This window comes from Benincasa hispida, chromosome 10 (assembly GCF_027475165.1).
Source record: "Benincasa hispida cultivar pf3 chromosome 10, pf3_genome.v1.1, whole genome shotgun sequence".
NCBI classification, from domain to species: domain Eukaryota; kingdom Viridiplantae; phylum Streptophyta; class Magnoliopsida; order Cucurbitales; family Cucurbitaceae; genus Benincasa; species Benincasa hispida.
In genome coordinates, this window is record NC_143487.1 from 42,257,903 (window position 1) to 42,280,396 (window position 22,494).

A 22,494-nucleotide genomic window follows, 5' to 3' on the forward strand; every position below is an offset into this window, starting at 1 on the left:
TTGGCTAAAAAGAAACATGCTTAAACAGAGTTTAATGAGTTTTAAGAACATACCTTTGAAGAACTGTTGTAATCTCTATTTCCAGCTGCAAATTCCTCTAAATCTTTGTGTAGACTACCACAAGATCTTCGCTACTATTCTCTTGGTGTTCTAGATTGAGTTGTGGGACTCAAGATAAGTTGGAATCAAAGGGAATATAGAGATAGGTCACTGCAACAACCCAAAATGAAAAACATCTTCTTCATTCGAATTTTTCAGAAAAAATCATTTGGTTTCATCACCTTCAATTCACTCCAATCTCTTCAATATATTGCAAACTATCATGCAAAGAGATTTGTTGCATGGGATGCAACTTATTCTTGGAGTAAATGAAGGTTGAAGAGGTGGGTTCCTAGTGAGCTAGTTGAAGATGAACTTGAAAAACTCATTTTTCAATTTTGTGTAATTTTCTATTTCCAAAATCCATTTTGATTTTAAAATCATATTTTATTTCTAAAATCAAAATTTATTAATTTTGAAAATTAATTTCATAAATTAATTTTCTAATAAAATCAATAAATAATTATTTAAATAATTTAAATAATTCTAATTAATTTAATGTCCAATATTAAATTAATTTTTACACAAATTCATCTTCATATATTTAAATATATATTCTCCAATTCCATTTGATTCTAACTTGAACGTTTCAAATTAACTTATCACGCTACTCTAAAGCTAATCCATTTTTTAGCTAGAAAGGGGACCTCGTAGACTTACAGATCATGGGCTCCAACGATCCAAGATTAATCGGCTAAACTCATTAGACCGATCTAACTCCCATTCGTTAACTAATGGGTCACTCCACTAAAGCCCATAGTTGAACTCCCCTCACTGTAGATATATTATGGCCACTCGATATAACTATGATTAGTAAGTCAATGCTTTACAGGTTGTTCGTAATAACGGTTGGGTCAAATCTCTTTTTTACCCCCAAAATTACCTATATTCCTTAAGTCCCCACTGATCCCTTAATGAACAATTGTTTTGTGATCTAATCAACAAAACCAAGTCCCTCTTGGGCCAATGGGGGGGGGGGGGGGGGGTGCATGTTCAAGATCCAGAATCAGCACTTAAGGGAACAACCTCTCTACTATCCCTAAAGTGGGTAAGAGTGAATTCTCTCTTGCACCATATGTCCCCAGCTATCTATCTAGTCTTACCCCCGAAATGGGAGTCTTATTGAGCCGGCGATGTTGAGCCAACCCTTACCTATGCAAATCTAAGGATAATCCTGAATAAATAGAAGTTCATAGTTAGCTCGGATTAAAGTCAAGTTACATAGATTATCACTTTGAAATAGTCAGTCTTAAACAATAAACAACGTTATAAAGTAAGAGTGACTCATTTCATGGTTCGATCTTGTATAAACCCTTTTGCACAAGGACACCCCCACTCCTTATGTCCAACATGAACGAATTAGGATCACTTCGTTTGTAGCACTTTACAACTTCTTGTAACGACTACAGAGCGGGCCACATCCAATAGTGTTACCATAATAAGGTACCTAACCTTATCCATATATTGTATATCATTTTGATTATTTACTCAAACCTGATCTACCTTTATGTCTCCACATAAAGTTCAAGTACTCATCCAATAGTCAAGGGACTTTCAAATTTATTGGATTTCTATCAAACTATAGATCTATTCAATAACACCTTTATTGAATTTTCAGAATAAGTTCCATTATTTACATACCACGAGTTTTAGGATATAAAACCCAACAAACTCCCACTTGGACTAAAACTCCAGTGGTAACTTATATATCCGATATATAAGACTGAGTTTCTGAGTTTTATAGAGAAATGCAATAAACTAGGGCATTACATACCCATCTTTTATCATTCAGTATCTCGATACTTGATATTTCTCCCACTTGCCTTAGGTTGTCTGGTATTCCTAGTCCTACTAGGTAATTCTCAAACACTTTAGCGGAGAGAATAATTGTAAACATTGTTAGTATACAATAGGCTTTTGAATAAAACTATATGAGGATGCATCTTAATCTCAATAACAGCCAGAAAGCACACTTTCCTCCCACTACATTGAGGTACTTTAAACTCATTGAGGAAGATGTATCTGACCTGTCTCAACAACTCTTTGTTAACAATCAGATCTAGAAATCTTTTAAACTGTCTATATTTTGATCTAGCCATTTAAGTATTTGAATATTTTCAAATGGGTTTTAACAATTTGATTCTTAATAGAGGTTGCTAGAACAAACATAATTTTCTTTTTGAAAATGAACATTCCATTTATCCCAAAAATATATACAATTTGTTCCTCACAAGATTTACAAAAGTAGTAACATCAACCAACAACTTTTCCCACTGGATGAACTGAGCAAATGGTCCCAGGGACAAGTTAGCCTAGTTACCTTTCTCTGTTCTCTTCACGGCAAGATACTGAGGACAGTGTCTTCTCTAGTGCCCCTTTTTCGTTGCAGTGGAAACATTTCCCTTTCTCTATAATGTTATCTTTGCCTTACTTTCTAGCAAGCTTTTCCTTCCCTTTCCCTTTGCCTTTCTTCACAGTAATACTCTTATTCTTTGAAGAGGAGGGAACATCAGGCTTGGAGGACGTTCCTCTCTTCTCAGCAGTAGTAACATTTACTTCTGACACTAGATCCTTTGTTCTCAACAATGTCAGGTAAGCCTGTAGCTCGTTTAGTAGAGTAGTCAAGCTGTATTCAATTTTATTCATCAATGCATTCATATAGAATTGCAAAAAACTATTCAAAAGAGATTCTAGAATAAAACCAACTTGACTTCTCTCGTCCATGACAACACCATTTTCTTTTGTCACATTAAAATGGACCATCATGTCCAGGACATGTTTTTGAACATTGGTCCCAAATTTCATTCGACTATTGTAAACGTACTTGATGGCATCATGCCTCAGGGTGAAGGACAATTGTCCAAACATCCCTCCCAGAGATTCCATAATCTCTTTGGCAGTACTTATATCTTCTTTGCCAACACATCAGATAAGCTGGCAAGGATATAAGCACAGGCTTTATCATTAGCCCTAACCCATTTATCATACATATCACGAACATTTTGATTTGTGTTAGAGCTAGGATCGGGAGGACAATCCTCAGTTAAGACAAACTGAAAATCGTCTATCACTAGTATCGTGTTCAAATTTGATTTCCAATTCACATAATTATCCCCGATGAGTTTATTTGATGCCAACACTTGTATTATTGAGCTTGCCATTCTGAAATTTTAAATCCAATCAAGTTTTAACAATTTTAATAATGTACCCAAGATTATTCTTTTGCAACGATACTACAACAAGACATTCTTGTCTAAATACTATATCTAGAATAACTCATATTCTGATAGTCATTTAAGTACCGCTTTTGGTCAGACATCATTAACACTTAATAATTCTGTAAGTGTAGACCCGCCGTTTCTGGACATTGGAGATCACTAAGACCAAAGAAATTCTATCCATTTCTGGAGCTTGAGTTGTTCTGAATCCTATGTTACAACCCTCTGAGGGGATAGCCATCCCAAAATAAATGACTAGCAAAGGGTCGCTTAAAGCTAACCAGTAGGCGCAACATATCAATCTCACGGTCCAAACTAACGAAAGAAACCGCAGGATATGTTGACACATTTTCTTCACCCACTTACTATGAACTACTTCCTTCGCTCACTTTGATATTGACTCATACAAAACACTTTCCGAAGGGAGGTCACTTCCAAGGTGACACGAAGCATCATATGAATCTCACGGTGTGAACTATGTGGAGTCATGGCAGTTGAAATTGTAAACTTGATTTCTGTTCGAACAACTTCCCCTTATTCACCAAAGTCTAAATTTAAGCTAAAAAATACTCTCTGTAGGGAGGTCACTTCCAGGGTGACACGAAGTACCGTTTAAATCTAGATTGTGAATTCTTAAGGACGCGAGAGTTAAGAATAACATATCGTGTATGTTATTAATCTCCCGCTAAAATTTTCTAATAACTCTATCATATAGAAGTTATTGACTACCACTGAAGTGTTCTAATTTTTGGGTAAACTTATACTTAGGTTCTTTTCCAGCTAATAAAAACAACCCTAAGTCTATGTGGTTTATCTAAGTATAACTCTTATAAATGGACTTAAACCTACGATATCTAGGTGATAAACCCTTTTATTACCTCACATCACTCACGAATACTCATAAAACTGGTTACGATGCTCAATTATTTGGCCATAATCCCCAGATAGGAGGTGTTCCATAGACCGTCAACTTAAATACCCCCAGCCTTCAACAAGATTATATACCGGTTGAGTTTGTAACCCTAGTTTTACAAGTTTAACAACCTATTTTAACTATTAAAACATGTGGTTAACCTACGTGAGCATTTGACTGTTCTTCGTTATGGATTTTAAATGTCTAACCCAATTTTATAACAACTTATAAAACTTTAGACATGCTAAACATCCACAACATACATGCATTCAATATCTAATATAACACTTATATTAAATACAAGAAACCCTAACATGCATACTATATATTATAACAAATTATAACATACTTTCAATGCATGTTGCATGCTTCCTATATTGGGATTTTAAATCTAAATGACATACTATATGCACTTACAAGATTTATTTAATTATAACTTATATCCAATACATAAATAATTAAATGCGGACTGATATGGTTTTAGTTTTGGCAAAAACAAAGAAACAAAAGCCTAACTATTACAAAAACAGCTTCAACACCGCTCGAACTGCTCCAAACCGCTTGAACTGGACCAGCAGAGTCTGAACTGGACCAGCAACAAACTATTTGAAGCTAAACCGGACCGAACCTCAAGAGAACTGGTCGAACTGGTAACTCTTGCTCTCACTCAACATCTCGCTAAGGTTGATCGTTGAGCATCGACGACCATCGTCATGTTTTTGCCTGATCGTTTAGCATTTGCTTGATCGTTTAGCAACCAATACCTATCGCTTAACAAAGCTATACGATTATGTAGTGTTTTCCTTCTATCGTATAATGTCATCGTCTAGTGTCGAAAGACGCTACACGATTGCTTAGTGTCCAACACTATCGTGCAACTCCATCATTTAGCACAAACAATTTACTACAAGATCGCTTAGCTCCATCGTTTAGCGTCGCGTTTTGATCGTTTAGCGCGCGCGTGAGGTAAACGATCGCCTAGTGCTATCGCATAGCTCTCGATGCATCACCCAACCACCACTCATAGGTAAATGATCGCTTAATACTATCGCTTAGCATTTCGACGCATCGCTTAGCTGCCACATAGAGGTAAACAATTGTTTAGTGCTATCGCATAGCAACTAAACGCATTGCTTAACTCTTGATCAAAAGTAAACGATTGTGTAGTGCTATCATATAGCTCTTCACCTCATCGCTTAGTTCCCACCCGAAGCTACACGATCATGTAGTGCCATCATTTAGCAATACAATACATCGCTTAGCTCCCGAGGTAGACGATCGTCTAGCACACAACACCTAAACAATCAATGCTCGAAGCTTTTTCTTCACATCATCTAATGCATGAAGCTAAACGATCGCTTAGCTATTGAAGGTCAATGACGATATGAATAGAGGCTGATCATCTAGAATCTGCAACTCGGCCTCTTCACTTGTTTCTTCGAATTACAACTTAACTTCAACTCTAATGACTCCAAATAAATTACAAACTCTTGAGAATACATATAAGCTCATCAAGTAAGAGCCAATTACAAATTTAAATGAGAAAGTAAAGAGAAATTAAATACCAAAACTCAGAAAATCATATCAGTACAGTAGTTTCATATTTTCATATAAAACACCCACCAAACCAAAATTAAACCGAATTGAATGCTTATTTGATGCTCTAATACAAATTGATAGATTAGCACCAGCACACAGTGGAAGACATCAGGATCGATAATCACTCTATTTCATTAATTTTGGCTGAAAAGAAACATGCTTAAACAGAGTTTAATGGGTTTCAAGAACATACCTTTGAAGAACTGTTGAAATATCTATTTCCAGCTGCAAATTCCTCCAAATCTTTGTGTAGACCACCATAAGATCTTCCCTAATATTCCCTTGGTGCTCTAGATTGAGTTGTGGGGTTCAAGATAAGTTGGAATCAAAGGGAATATGGAGATAGGTCACTGCAACAACCCAAAATGAAAAACATCTTCTTTATCCGATTATTTCAGAAAAATTCATTTGGTTTCATCACCCTCACTTCACTCCAATCTCTTCAATATATTGCAAACTATCATGCAAAGAGATTTGTTGCATGGGATGCAACTTATTCTTGGAGTAAATGAAGGTTGAAGAGGTGGGTTCTTAGTGAGCTAGTTGAAGATGAACTTGAAAAACTTATTTTTCAATTTTGTGTAATTTTCTATTTCCAAAATCCATTTTGATTTTAAAATCATATTTTATTTCTAAAATCAAAATTTATTAATTTTAAAAATTAATTTTCTAATAAAATTAATAAATAATTATTTAAATAATTTAAATAATTCTAATTAATTTAATATCTAAAATTAAATTAATTTTTACACAAATTCATCTTCATATATTTAAATCATATTTAAATGTATATTCTCCAATTCCGTTTGATTCTAATTTGAACGTTTCAAATTAATTTATCACGCTACTCTAGAGCTAATCCATTTCCGAGCTAGTAGGGAGATCTCGTGGACCTATAGATCATGGGCTCTGACGATCCGAGATTAATCAGCTAAACTCATTAGACCGATCTAACCCCCATTCGTTAACTAATGGGTCACTTCACTAAAGCCCATAATTGAACTCCCCTCACTGTAGATATATTATATCCACTCGATATAACCATGATTAGTAAGTCAACCTTTCACAGGTTGTTCGTAATAACTGTTATACCCCCAAAATTACCTATGTTCCTTAAGTCCCCACTGATCCCCTAATGAACAATTGTTTTATGATCCAATCAACAAAACCAAGTCCTCCTCGGGCCAATGAGAGGAGGGGCCCCTTGTTCAAGACCCAGAATCAGCACTTAAGAGAACAACCTCTCTACTATCCTTAAAGTGGGTAGGAGTGAATTCCCTCTTGCACCCTATGTCCCCAGCTATCTATCCAGTCTTACCCCTGAAATGTGAGTCTTATTGAGCTGGTGCTATTGAGCCAATCCTCACTTAGGCAAATCTAAAGATAATCCCGAATAAACAAGAGTTCATAGTTAGCTCAGGATTAAGGTCAAGTTACCTAGGTCATCGCTTTGAAATAGTCAGTCTTAAACAGTAAATAGCGTTACAAAGTAAGAGTGACTCATTTCGTGGTCCGATCTTGTACAAACCCTTTTGCACAAGGACACCCCCACTCCTCATGTCCAACATGAACGAACTAGGATCATTTCATTTGTAGCACTTTACAACACCTTGTAACAACTACAGAGCGGGCTGCATCCAATAATGTTACTAGAATAAGGTACCCAACTTTATCCATATATTATAGATCATTTTGACTATTTACTTGAACCTGTTCCACCTTTATGTCTCCACATAAAGTTCAAGTACTCATCCAATAGTTAAGGAATTTTCAGATTTATTGGATTTCTATCAAACAATAGATCTATTCAATAACACCTTTATTGAATTTTCAGAATAAGTTCCATTGTTTACATACCATGAGTTTTAGAACATAAAACCCAACAGGAAGGCAATGACAACTGAACAATTATGAGATGAGATAGAGATGAACATGATGATGATATTAAGTTAATAAAAGAGTTCGAATACAAGCTGTCTAATATCTTAGTCAGCATGTACTACAACATGTTAAAAACAGAAGAATGAAAATGGATTCGTGATTGATATCAGTCTCTCGATAAATAGTCTGCTAGCTTTGACGTAGTGGATGAAGCGGTGGAGGCCCTCTCGGAATCCTTCTCCTTCATTGATGAGATGGGATGAAAAGTGATAGTGGAATATTCTCTGCAACTCTCGGTTTGTCGATTGATGTCTTTTCTTTTAATTGAGGCTCTATTTATAGAACCTTACTCTGCTTTGTTTTGGGATCCCTGCACTGATTGATTGTTATCATTTGTCAAGATAATTGAGAACATCACCACTATATCATGGTCAATGGTTAGGAAATTTTCAAAGTATCAATTGATACGGCTTCGAAAATACCAAGGCATGTGTTATCTGCATACTTCTTAAAGGATTAGCGCATGCGATATTCCTTAGTTTTCTTGCAAAATTCAAGCTTTAGCGTACTTTGCCCATGAAATGCAGTCAGCAGGTGCATTTTAGGTATCTTTACGCAACTTTGATTTTTACATATAAATTCACTCATGAATGGCTCATTTTCTTCATTCTCGTTATTGCATGTTCTAAGAAAGAGGCAAAAATAACTTGTATTTCTACACGTTATCAATATGCAATCTTAAATTATAGTGAGTTGGAGAGAAAGCGAGATTAAGCATGAGCTAGAGTGAAATCAGGATGGACAACAAGAGAGGAATTATCTATGAAATCCAGGATCTGGAACTCAAATTCGAGATTGAAATCCTAGAAATATAACTATAACCTTGTTTTGCAATCTTAAACTAGAGCGAAAAATACCTAACGTGTATAGTTTTTGCCACATAATAATAGTTGGAGCAAGAACAAGAGCGAGATCAAGCCTAAGAGAGAACGAGAGCAAAAAAAAATGCAAAGAAAAGAAATGAGGGATTTGGAGATAGTGTTGGGAGAATAGAAAAACTGAGTATAAAGTTTGATAAGTCTAGATTTTTTTGGTATTCAAAAGAAAGTGTAGTGCGTTTCCTTTTTTTTTTTTAGAAGAGAGTTGATAGAAAGAGAGTACATATTGATAATATGGACACTTTTGATTTTGAAGTAAATCATGATAAAAAATGGCAAATTTGATACCAAGTGATGAGGATGAAGAAGAAAAGCTTAAATTGAGGTGCAGAGGCTCAATAGAAGGGCAGAGTATATAAAAATTCTTTGTGGTTCCCACTTAATTCGATAAAGGTAATGGGATTACCACCTCCAATGGTAGCAATTAGATTGTTGGTTCGAAGTAATATAATTACATGGGCACCATAACTCCTTTGCATTTATAGAGTTGCGTAAATAGCTAAAAAGGTAAACATGTGGGCTCCACTTTTATAAATTGGTATGTAAATTAAGGCCTAAATTTCCAAAATTCCAACTTTCAAAGGAATTAAAAAATACTCTTTTTTTCAATGGAAATTGTAGAGACTATAAAAAATGCCCTTAATACATACATACATACACACACATATACATACATATATATTAATACTTTACTACTTCTCTATTTTTCCTCTTTTTTCTCCTCTCTTATGATATTTATCTCAAAAATAAATAAAACGGTCCACTTCAATTAAGGTATATGAAATATAAAAAGAAGATAAAAATAATGGAAGCACAAGGGATATTATGACTTTTTTTTTTTTTTTTTTTTTTTTTTAAAGATATTGAATTGTAATAAAAAAGAAGAGAAACTATGGTCAAGATGCAAACAAAACAAACATAAATCCATAAGAACTAAGAGAAACAAGAACATTATAAAACAAAGAAAAGACAAACACCACCTGAAAAAAAAAATCCCCAAGAAGAAGAACTAGCTTGAGTGTAACGACCTGACTTTTGGAGATCTCTAATTGGGGTCATTACTACCATGCATGCGATTTTGAGACAAAAACTAATCGACCATGTAAACCCAAAAATAAAATTTTCTAAATAAATAAAATTCCATTAGAATATTCTAATGTTTTTCTAAAACAAAGTTTACTTGGGGATCCCTAAAACTAACATTGAAAAAAAAAAATAATAATAAAAAATATATTTAAAATTAAAACATTCAAAGCTTCTTAAAAATATGACATTGAGTGGAAGCGTATTCACTAATCCCATATGACACAAGCATGAATCTTCCTCATTATACGCCCAATATTTTCTTTGCTATACCTAAAAAAAAATTGTTAAGGAAAGGTTGAGTATATAGAATACTCAGTAAGTAACCCTACCACCGGGATCAAACTATGCAAACACATGCAATCATGAATTTGAAAATCATTTTAACTAGTGGGATCTAAAAGGTAACCAAAAGGTTAAAACTATATCATGTGCCACGTAAGGGTTTTTTCATGACATGTGCTTTTTTTTGTCACGTGCATGTACCATCCATAACCCATGCGTATCATGTGCCTTTTCAAGCTAAACATGACATGCGCCTTTTCAAACGAGTGTGTGACATATGCCGCTTTTTAGGCAAGTATATCATGTGTCTGGATGACGAGTCATATCATGTACCTTTTCAAGCAAGTCGTGTCATGTGTCTTTCCAGACGAATCGTGTCATGTGCCTAGAAGGTGAGTCGTGTCGTAATTTTTCATGTATAAAAATTTAATGTAGCATACACATGCATGTCCCACAAAAAAAATCACATGTAATCACATGACATCATAGTTCATGTTAAACTTGTGTACATGCATATCAATCAAGATATACAAACTCAATCACATTAAGAAAATCATGCTCAATCAACATACATAACAAAGACATTATCATTAATTCACTTAGCTCGAGGACATTCCAGTAGTAAAGCTACTTACCTTGAATTTGAGCTAGATAATACTCTGCAAGCAACAACTTCCCCTTAACTTATAGGAATGCTTATTGGGGAAAAAAATATATAGAAATTGCCTTTCTCAAATAACTAAATATCTTTAGAAGTTTCTAAGAGGAATTTCTTCAATGTGAAATGGAGAGCGAGACGATTAAAAAAAAATGTGAAATTAATAAGGGATTTTCTCTCTAATTGACCTCCCTTTGGAATGAAGTGGATGGTTGTATTTATCAGTAAAAATAATCCCAATCCTAAATTATTTGGAATTCCATAACTTGAAATAGCAGATTAACTAAAGTGGTAAATAGATTAGATTTTTCTTTTGAATATGACACTTTATCTAAATAGGAACTCTATTTTTTAATTAAAAAGAAAATCAATAATTAAATTAGTAGATGAATTAGATTTTCTTTTTTAATGAGAAATTTTCTCTAATTATAAAATTAATATTTTAATTAATTAGAAAATCCACAAGGGGGGATTTTCAACATTAGAAAAATAAGTAAAACTATTTACGCAAAATAACAAAATTTAATCTTCTTTGATAGACGTTGATAGAGGCCGATAGAAGTCTATTAGTGTCTATAAGTGATAGAAACGGATGAAAGTCTATCATTGATACTATGTGATAGACGTTGATAAAAGTCTACCAGTATTTATCAATGTTTTTTTTTTGCTATTTTTGTAAATAGTTTGACATTTTTTTTACATGTGGAAATTTTCTAATCCATAATCTAATTAATTTGAGAATCCATATTCTAATTGAATTAGAAATTTCACAATCTAGTTAAATTAGAAATTCATAATCTAATTAATTTAGAAATTCATATTCTAATTAACTTAGAAAATCCATAATCTAATTAAATAAGGCACCCATATTTAGAAATTCCATAGTCTAATTAATTTAAATTAAGTTCAAATTTCTCGTATCAACTCAATTAAATTATCTTCCCAATTTTGGATCCAAACTTCAAAATTAAAGAGGATAAAATTTAAAACCACAATTTCACTTTTTTCTTCTTAAATTTCAAATTCCTTTTAATTTTCAAAATCCTGATTCTTTTAATTTTCTTTATTTTCAAATCTTTATCCAAAATAATCCAAAAATTCTAAATCCCTTATCAAATCTTTTCCAAATCTTTTTTTTTCTTTATTTTCAAATCTTTATCCAAAATAGTCTAAAACTTTCGAATCTCATATCAAATTAATCTCAAACCAATTAACTTAATTTTGGCTCCAAACCAAAATTAAAGAGTTGAAATAAATGACATCATTCCAAATATTTAATCAATTTAAAATTAGACTTTCCCAAGGTAAATTAATTCAATTTCTCCTTAAATTGAATTGAAATTCCAATTCTTTGCTAATAACGCTAAAATATTTTAAGATAATTTAATTAAAATTACATGAAAAATTTGAAATGTTACAAGTTCTGTGTCAATGCTTCCAAAAATTTTTCAAAATATCCATTTTATGGTTTCCCAATGAGGTTTGCCTGGGTTGCTCATATGCCTAGTTATTAGGCTTGAGTAGTGAGCTAAGTTTAGTCTTGCATAAACGATTAAGTACATGAGGTTTCCTATTGCACTTAAATAAGGGATTCTAGACATCTTTTATACATCTTCTTCATTCTTTGAAGAGTCCTTAGCTGAGAGTTTAAAGTGTTGTGTTAGGGGTATACTTACCAATTTAACATTTGTCATATTGAGTTTAGATAGAATTCTTCTAATGTATTCCCTTAGGGAGATAAAGAGTTTGTTGGGTTTTATACCCTAAAACTCGTAGATAGTCAATGTTATTAATTGACACCATCAATAAAGAGTTATTGATATTATTTTAATAAATGTTATTGATTTTTTTGTATTCTATTTTGTCTTAATAACCCCAAATCTAATAAACTAACATCATAGGCTGTCTTATGAGTCTTGAACTGTATGTGGAGACATACAGAGATCAATTTTTCAAGATACAACCTAAAGGGTCTATAGTATAGAGATAAGGCTGGGTACCTTATCCTGGTGACACAATGGATACGACACACTTTGTATTTGATACAAACACAATGATCCAACGTGTTCGTGTAGGTAACACGAGAGCGGGGGTCCTATGTAATGAGTTTGCATAAGACCAGACCGCGAAATAGTAACTAACTAGTTAGGTTTCTATTTCAATAGGATGACCTAGACAACTTAGTCTTAATCCTGAGTGTATTATGAACTTCTATTCACGAGAGAATGTCCTTTGATTTGTTTGGATGAGAGTGATCAGTTTATCGACTCAATAAGCCTACCATTTTGGGGACAAAACCGAGTAGGGAGTTGGGAACATAATAATACAAGATAGAATTCACTTTTTCCCAACTTTAGGGTAAGTAAATGTATGTTCCCTTAAGTGTTGCCTCCAAGACTTGAACAAAGGCCCTCTCGTTGTCTTGAGAGGGGTTTCTGTATAATGGTTGGACCATAAAGAGGTTGTTAATTAGAAAAGCACCGATACTTAAGGATATAGAGGTAACCCAAGGGTAAAATAGTAATTTGACCTAGTTTGTGTTACGAATACTCGTGAAGGACTAACTTGCTGTTGTTGGTCTATATTTGTGGACACAGAAATATATCTATAGTTAGAATAGTGTAGCTGTGGGTTTTTAGTGAATTGTACCCATAGTAAACGAATATTGATTAATTTGGTTAATGAGTTTAGCCAATTAATTTCATATCGTTCGAGCTTTTGATTTGTAGGTGCACCAAGTCCCCTTGTTAACTCACAGAAAGATATAATGAGAAATGATTTGAATAGTTTAAATCAATTGAGGAAAGTGTATATTAATGTGATTAATGTGTAATTGATTATAGATATGATCTTAATTCAAATTATGTTAGAGAGAAATATTTGAATGAGATTCAAATATTGAATTCATGTAAATTAGATTCATGAAGAATTAATTAATTAATTTTATAGAGAAGTAGATGTATATAAACATGTGATGTTTATATTTATTAATTAACTAGATTAAAAAATTGTGATGTTTATATTTATTAATTAACTATATTTGAATAGTCTGAATTTATATTACATATTGTATGTCATATAGATTCAAAAATCCCACCTTAGGATAAACATATTCATGCATCATGATTAAGTATAAGTGTTATATTTTATAGATGCATGATTAAATTAGCATGTTCATGCATCATAATATAAATGATATTATAAGGATGTATGATTATATTAAGCATGTTCATGCATCATACAATGTTATAAATGTTATAATTTATGGTGGATTAATGAATGTGGATACTTAATTTTCATGGTTGATTAATATAAACGTTATATTTATCAAATGAAAATGAAATTTAGATTGAGCATGACATTACTTAGATAACTATAATTGTTGTATTTAATGGATGTCATTAGATGCAAATTTATAGGTTTTAATATGACATTAAAATATAAGTGTTATATATTTAATAGGATAGATTAAAATCTATAATCAAGAGTTGCGTGCGAATACAGGTGCAAATTAATTTAAATGGTTTAAAATTAATTCACCTAGACTTATGTTGGAAGTATTCTAATGAGATAAAAATAGGTTAATCTTTTAATTTGTTTTAACATGATTAAAATGAATTCTATTAAAAGATTAAATTTTTTAAATAATTACCCATAAGGGACCTTTGTCTTAGGAACATTCTGTCTAAGCGGGGGTATTTAAGCTAACAGAAATGGAATACTTTCACCTAGAAATCAATCTGGAAGGTGAATTTGGCAAATATTTTATAAGCATGCAATAGATGATGATTTTTTAAAGAGTTTAACAAATGACGTCAGGTATTGTTAAAACAATCAATATAGATGTTATATTGAGCAAATTAAAAGGACTTAGATAAATTCATTAGTCGAAATTTTAGTTAAGCATAATAAAACCCTAAAATGATATAATACTTTAGTGGGAGAAAATTGATATATGGGGTATATCAAATTTTAGCTCTCATGACCCTAAGAGTTCACACCGTGAGATCCATACTCAGTTTCTTGTCACCTTGGGCGCAACCTTCCTTCAGAAAGTGTTTGCGTGGGTCAATAGCAAGGTGAATAGGGAAAGTGTTCATAGTAAGTGGGAGAAGGATGTGTGTCAATGTATCCTACAATCTCCTTCATTAGGTTGCACCGTGAGATTCCTATAGTCCACTTGCGTGTCGTCCTAGAGCGACCATCCCTTCGAAGGGCCTGATCATAGGAGTCGGAACAATGCATACTCTAGTAATGGATAAGGTTTCTTAGGTTAATTTTCAACAGTTGTCTTTCCTTGTGATAGCTTGTTGAAGCGTATCTCTGGGAACCGAAAATGGGAGGGTTAGATGAATTAAGCTAGTTAATGAATCCATGACCAAAAAACTGTAGTTAAAAACTATAGGAATAAGAGTTATTCGGGTATTAATGATTAGCTGAGATTGTCTTAATCCAAGGGAGGAGTAGCTGGTCACCCTTTGATGCCTGTTGCTTTAAACCTCTGAAGTATCATTGCAAAAACTAAATCAATAGTTTAATTAGGGTTCTACAATTGCACGTATTTTTGCTAAATTGATTGGATAATTGTATAATGGGTTAAGACAAATATAACTAATACAGTTAGTTGCTTGTTATTTGTTTCAAGGAGCCAAGGAGTCACCGGTGTGGTAAACACATAGAGCGGAAGTATCATCTAATCTGCAAGATAGTGCATCAAGGGGACGTGATCGTCATGCAGATCGCTTCGGAGCACAATTTTGTTGACTCGTTTATGAAGGCTCTCACAGCTACAGTGTTTGAGAGTCACCTATGAGCATGGGTCTACAGGATCGCTCGCAGCTGAACTAGGGCAAGGGGGAGATTTTATTGTACTGGGCTTTTACGTGCCCTAGTTTATTATTTTGTACTAAGTATTTTGTACACTCCACTTTGCTTTAGGACAAGTGGGAGATTGTTGGGATTGATGCCCTAAAGTCTCGTGTCCTGTAGTTTGTAAACAGTATATACGAATACCTGTTATTGTTAATATATGATATTTACTTCACATCTTGTTGTTTTGCTCAATTATTTTTTTTATTTACTTTACCACAAACCAATAAACATAAAATCCCTGGTTATCTATATGTGACTCAAGCATGTATGTCACATACAAGTGGATCATGTCTTGAGTGATAACCAAAATGGTCTGTAATATATGGATATAGAAGGGAAACCTTATCCTGGTAATGCTTCGGATGCAGCCCACTTTGTGGAATGGTCACAAGTGTTATAACTTGCCACAGATGGTCTGATCCTGATCATTCATGTTGGGGACATGCGAGCGAGGGCGTCATATACAAAGAGTTTGTATAAAACTTGACCACGAAGTGTTAATGTCTCATTATATAACATCGTTCATGATAGAGACTTTACTTCACTAGGATAACCATAGGTAACATGACCTCAATCCTAAGTGAGTTGGGAACTCCTGCCATTGAGGGCGGTTATTTGATTTGTATGGGTGCAAGTGGCCAAGTTGCCAATTCAAACCTACCATTTTGGGGATTCGTCTGATTTGGGAGTTGAGAACTCAACTACACAAGATGGAATTCACTCCTTCCCTGAGGCAGGGGTAAGTAGATAGATGGCTCCCTTAAAGGCTGATTCTGGGGCTTGAACGATGTGACGCCACACACATTCTCTTGGCCCGAGAGGTGTTCACACATAGTTGGACTATGTTGTTTTGTTCATTAGAGGAATCAATGGTACTTAAGGAGTGAGATGTAACTACAGGGGCAAAATGGTAAATTGGCTCAGCTGTACTTACGAGCATCTGTGAAAGGTCATCGTACTCATGATTGGTTATATCCAATGGACACAGAAATATATCTGTTGTAAGAAGAGTTCAGCTGTTGGTCTTTAGTGGAATGACAGTTAACGGATGGTGAATCTCGTGGCTAAAGAGTTTAGTCAGCTATTCACGTACCGTTGGAGCTTCAAACCACAGGTCCATTAGGTCACCTGGATAGCTTGGATAAAGTTGAGATCCAGTGTTTGGGTTAATTTGAAATGTTCAAATTGACAAGAGGAAATTCAATTATATATGATATAATTGGACTGGTTAATTATATATGATATAATTGGCTAAATATATGAGATACATTATTTTGGAGAAAATTAGATATAAATATGATTTATATCAAGTAAAGAAAAAATACTATAGTAGATATATAATATCAAACTATATGATATAAATATAATATGATTCTATTTATTAATTAAATTGATTGATTAATTATTTAATAATTAAGCAATTAATTCACGTTTGAACGTGGGAAGATGGGGCCGCAAAGGTTAAGGTAACTGACGGGTTAAAATTTGAAAATCATTTTCATTTTGAAAAAAGAATTCAGTCGTGCATTTTGATCAACCTGCGCCCTAAAAAGAATTCGTGAAAGAGCGATCGCGAGAGCCTATACGATAGAATCTCATTCGTCTAAATGATCGTCTAGTTCACACATTCTCTAAACGATCGTATACTTCTTTCCTAAACGATCGTCCAGTTTTTCCTAAACAATCGTGTAGCTCTACTATACGATAAGCGTCTCCACTATACGATAGCAGATTTCTTCTCGCTCGCGCTTATCGTCTACACGAATCTTCTCCTCCGTCCTCTACCAAACTCACTAGAGCCCACTCTTTGGGTTTTTGATGTCGAGGATACCCGGGTTTCCCTTGTGGTGGTGTTGTCCCCGCGGCCTTGTTCGTGTACGTTCAGATCGTGCAGTAATAATTGACAAACGCATCGGGTGTTGGTAGATCAGTGGGAGTTTTCCTCTACTGTGGGTTCACACATACGAAGACAGTCTTCCTCTGGTATGAACCCCTTTTCTCTATGTTTTATTGTATTATGAGCATACCGTTGATGAGTTTAATATGTATAACTATTAGTATGGAATGTATATCTTTTATGTTCCGGTCACTGTGAAATCGGAGCGATCTAAGCTCGCTCATGGAACTCTCGATATGAGATCCTTCAGTTTTGAGGGTATGCAGTAGAGAGTGCAGTTCACATCTTGAATAAGGTTCCCTCGAAGAGTGTTTCTAAACACCTCTCGAGTTATGGAAGGGGTGTAAACCTACATTACGTTACTTCATAATCTAGGTTTGTCCTATACATGTGTTAGTGAAAAATCCTAAGAAGTTGAAACCTCATTCAAGGTTATGTCAATTTATTGGTTACCCTGAGAAATGAGAGGTGGTCTGTTCTATGATCCCTAAGAAGATACGGTATTTGTATCGACAAACACTATGTTCTTGAAGGAAGACCACATGAAAGATCATAAACAAAGTAGTAAATTATTATTAAATGAAGTTATTGAAGAATCAACAAGGGTTATTGATGTAGCTTGTCCTTCATCTGAGTTAATAAAAAAGCCAACACTTCGGGTCAGTCTCATCCTTCTCAATCATTGAGAGTGCCTCGACGCAGTGGGAGGGTTAGATCACAACCTGATTGTTATTTGGGTTTTACATAAACTTAAGTTGTCATACCAGATGATGGCGTTGAGGATCCATTGTCCTATAAATAGGCAATGAATGATGTAGATAAGGACCAATGGGTCAAAGCCATGGATCTTGAAATGGAGTCTATGCACTTCAATTCAGTATGGGAGCTTGTAGATCTACCTGAAGGGTTTAAAATGATAGGATGTAAATGGATCTATAAAAGAAAGAGAGATATAGTTGTAAATGTATAAATCTTCAAAGCTAAACTTATAGCAAAGGGTTATAATCAGAGGGAAAGGGTTGACTATGAGGAAATTTTTCCCATGTTGCTATGCTTAAGTCTATAAGAATTTTCTTATCCATAGTCACATATTACGACTATGAGATATGGCAAATGGATGTCAAGACTTCCTTTTTGAATGACAATCTTGAAGAGAACATCTTTATATCTCAGCCTGACGGGTTCGTAGCCCAAGATCAGAGAAAAAGTTTGCGAGCTGAATCGATCTATTTATGGTTTGAAGCATGCATTCAAATCTTGGAACATTAGATTTGACACTACAATCAAATCTTTTTGTAAATCCCGAGTGCTCCTAATTTAAAATTCAATATTTTTGTAATATTTGAGGACATTGTTATTAATTTTGAAATTTGATTTTTGTTTAAAGGAAAATTTGGATTTTATGTTGCATTAATTTGATATTTAAGTTAATGTCGAAAATTCAATTTAAATTGGGGAATTGATTTAATTTTGAAATTTGGTTTTAAAGAGGAAGAGGAAAGGATTTTAAAAATATTTATCTATTTGATTTTTTAAGGAAAGAAAAAATAAAATAAAATAAAATAAAACTAAATAAAGTTTTATTTTATTTTATTCTCTTTTTTAAAAAATATTTCTCTCCATCTCTCTCTTTTTGCATGCGACATACACACCCCCCTGAATATTTTTTTCTTTTCTTTCCTTCCCACTCGTCGGAACCCTAAATGCCGCCCCAAGCCGTTGTGTTTGAGAGTCGCCGTTGCTTGTCCCTTCGCTCAGCCGTTTGCGCCGCTTCACGTCGCTGGCTATGCTGCCCCAATCGAAGCCACACCGCACCTCTCTTCTAGACGGAGCTACGTCACTTCTTCAGACCTAGCCGCTTGATCTGTCCGTCGACCCCAGCTGCGTTGTTCTCCCATCCGTTGTCTGATCTGCACGGGTCCTTCTTTCTCTGTCAAACCCATCTAACACTATCGATCATCTCAGCCATGCATCCCGCGCTGTTCACCTTCTTCATAGCCGCCACTGCCTTGGTTCTCGTTGGAATTTTTGAGGTTTGGGTAAGATCTATTTTTGTGGGTTGGGTTTCTTGAAGGATTTGTGGACACCCATTGATTATTGGATTAAATATTAGTCTAATTCTAGTATTTTGAAGCCTCCAAGCTGTCATCCATTGGAATTAGAATGTGATTAAGTAGAGATTTTGGAGTTGGAATCTTGGGAGTATTTGTTGATTAGGCTTCGTTTAGGTAAGTTGATTGGTGATTGTTGGATTAAATTTTGTATGTTTTGGGTTTTGGCTTCAAAGGTTGAAGTATTGTGTTTTGTGTTAGGGGATTTAATTCAAGATTTGTTTTGTTGGAGACCATTCACTTGGATTAATATTTGAATTTAACTTCGAGGTAAATAATCTTACTATTGGAATTGCTTATGTGCCCGGCGATGAAATTTTAACTTCCATTTGAGGAATTTGAGGTTAACTGTATTGAATTACATGAGGTTAAATGGGTTGCTCTGTTTATGTATGCAAAAATGTTATGAATGCTAGCATGGATTATGTATAGTTATTTATATGACTGACTAGACGAACTGTGATCATGATGATTTTATTTGCATGTTGTGGGACTATGTTTATGACACATGTTATATGTATATTGGTGATAGTTGCACTTACCGTTAGTTAGTTACCCACTAGAGGTGGTGACCTCCTTCAAGATTCACAAGAGGTTGTGCTTCCTTCGAGATTCACTAGAGGTTGTGTCTTCTTCGGGATTCACTAGAGGTGGTATTTCCTTCGAGATTCACTAGAGGCCATGTCTCCTTTGGGATTCATTAGAGGTGGCATTTCCTTTGAGATTCACCAGAGGTCGTGTTTCCTTCAGGATTCACTAGAGATCGTGGGTACAGTTAAGTTACGATAAGGTGGGCTCAACTGTTCACTTATTTATTGTTCCATGAAATCAGAGGTTTATGTACGTCCCACTAGAGGATGACATCTAGAGGACATAGATACTTAACCTGACCCTGGTAGTGGGATTACTTATTGAGTATTTTATACTCATCCCTCCCATTTTTTTTAGGTAAGGGTAAGGATGCGCCGGTGAATGACATGCGAAATCCATGATCAAGCTACTGGGACCAATTATATGCTTCTCCTCATGTTTTCAAGATTTTTCCTATATTTTAGTTTCTTGTCTTGAAATTTAAAACTCACAGTTTTGTTATTTGCATTTTTAACTTTTAAGGAAGTTTTCTAGATTGGTTTTATGATTTTGTTATGGGTACCCAGTGACTTGGATTTTAATTATTTTGTTTTAATGAAATTATTTAATTTTGTTTTAAGTTGTAGTCGACCCAGCCGTAAAATCAGAACATGCAAGACTTGTCCCTTGAAGCTAAACACTTGAGGAATTTCAGGAAGTTTGACCCTCATACCTTCGATGTGTCGTTGAAGGATCCTACAAGGGCAGAGATGTGGCTATCCTCGTGATAGCACCGAAAATGTGCTATTTTCCTCTTCTTAATTCTAGGTCATTATTATGTTTAATGTGTTTATTTGATAGTTTTGTAGTTATTGAGCATCTTGGAGGTAGAATCAGTTGTTATGAGCTATTCGTGGTTAATTTGGAGCAATTAGGAGCTAATTTGAGCAACCAGGCTTTAAAAGGATGTGAACGGACGAAAACACCCTTGGACGGAGCGTTGTGTAACGCTATAAGGTAGTAGCTACGTATTTTGGGCAAAACAAGGCAGTGTTGCAATGCTACGAATTGAAGTCGGAGGCGCCTTGCAAGGCAGAGTAGAGTTGCAACGCTCATCTACGCAGTGTTGCAATGCTACGACGCTACCCTATATATACGTTTCTTCACTTTAGGTCAGAAGAGGACGACCACCTTCGACCTCTAGCCGAATTTTCCCTCTCTTCTCTCTTCCACTTTATATTTTGGGCGTTGCTTTAGTAATTTATCGAGTAGATGCCGGATTGTACCCTCTCCATCTCTATGGGAAGTTAAGGTTTTGGTTTTTTAGCTTAGGGATTCGGAGGAACTCGATGTAATTTTGTGAGATTTTGATTTATTGATGTATACAAACTTGTCAATGGGTTTTAATCTGAATTTACATTTATGAATTGCATGATTTTAATTATTGATTGACGCCCAATGATTTTATTATGTAATTCTAATACTTTGTGATTAACTTAAAATACGTGACATATAATTATAGGTTAATCCCAATGCAGGCAATAGGTTAGTTAGCAACCTAGAGAAAAACCATATTGATTGTTTAATTAGATGTTGAAAGTTAAACAATCATCTTAGCGTAATCCCTAGAACTTAATGCGATTTATCAATTTGTATGGAGTGTTGGATTGTATATCCTAAAACTCGTAGTTTGTAAAGTTAAACATATTCTATTATCAATAAAGATGTTATTCAACATTACTTCAATAAAGTTGTTATTGAATCTATCAATTGCACTTATAAAGTCTAAATCCAATAAACTAAGATCCATGACTATTATATGAATACTTGAACTTTATGTAGAGACTTAAAAATGAATCAAGTTTGAGTAAATAGCCAAAACAGTCTATAGTATACGAATAAGGTTGGGTACCTTATTAACACTATCGGATGCGGCCCACTCTGTAGTTGTTACAGTTTGTTGTAAAGTTACTACAAATAAAGTGATCCTGATTCGTTCATGTATTGACATGAGGAGTGGGGGTGTTATGCAATGAGTTTTCATAAGATCGGACCAAGAAATATGTAACACCCTGAATGTTTGTTTTTAATGTAATTTATATTAACACCTTGAATGTTTGTTTTAGGTAAGGGTAGAGATGCACCGACGATTGACAAGAGGAATCCTTGAATGAGCCATCGGTAACTAGTTTACATGCTTCCGCTCGTATTTTAATATTTATTTTATGTTTTACATTTTCAGTTTTGTGACTCGAGACTACCGTTTAAGTTTTGTTTTCATACTTATTTGTTTCCTTTCATGATTTGTGGGTATCCTATCCTTTGACTTTAAGTATTTGAATTTAATGCAAATCTTTTTAGTTATCTAAT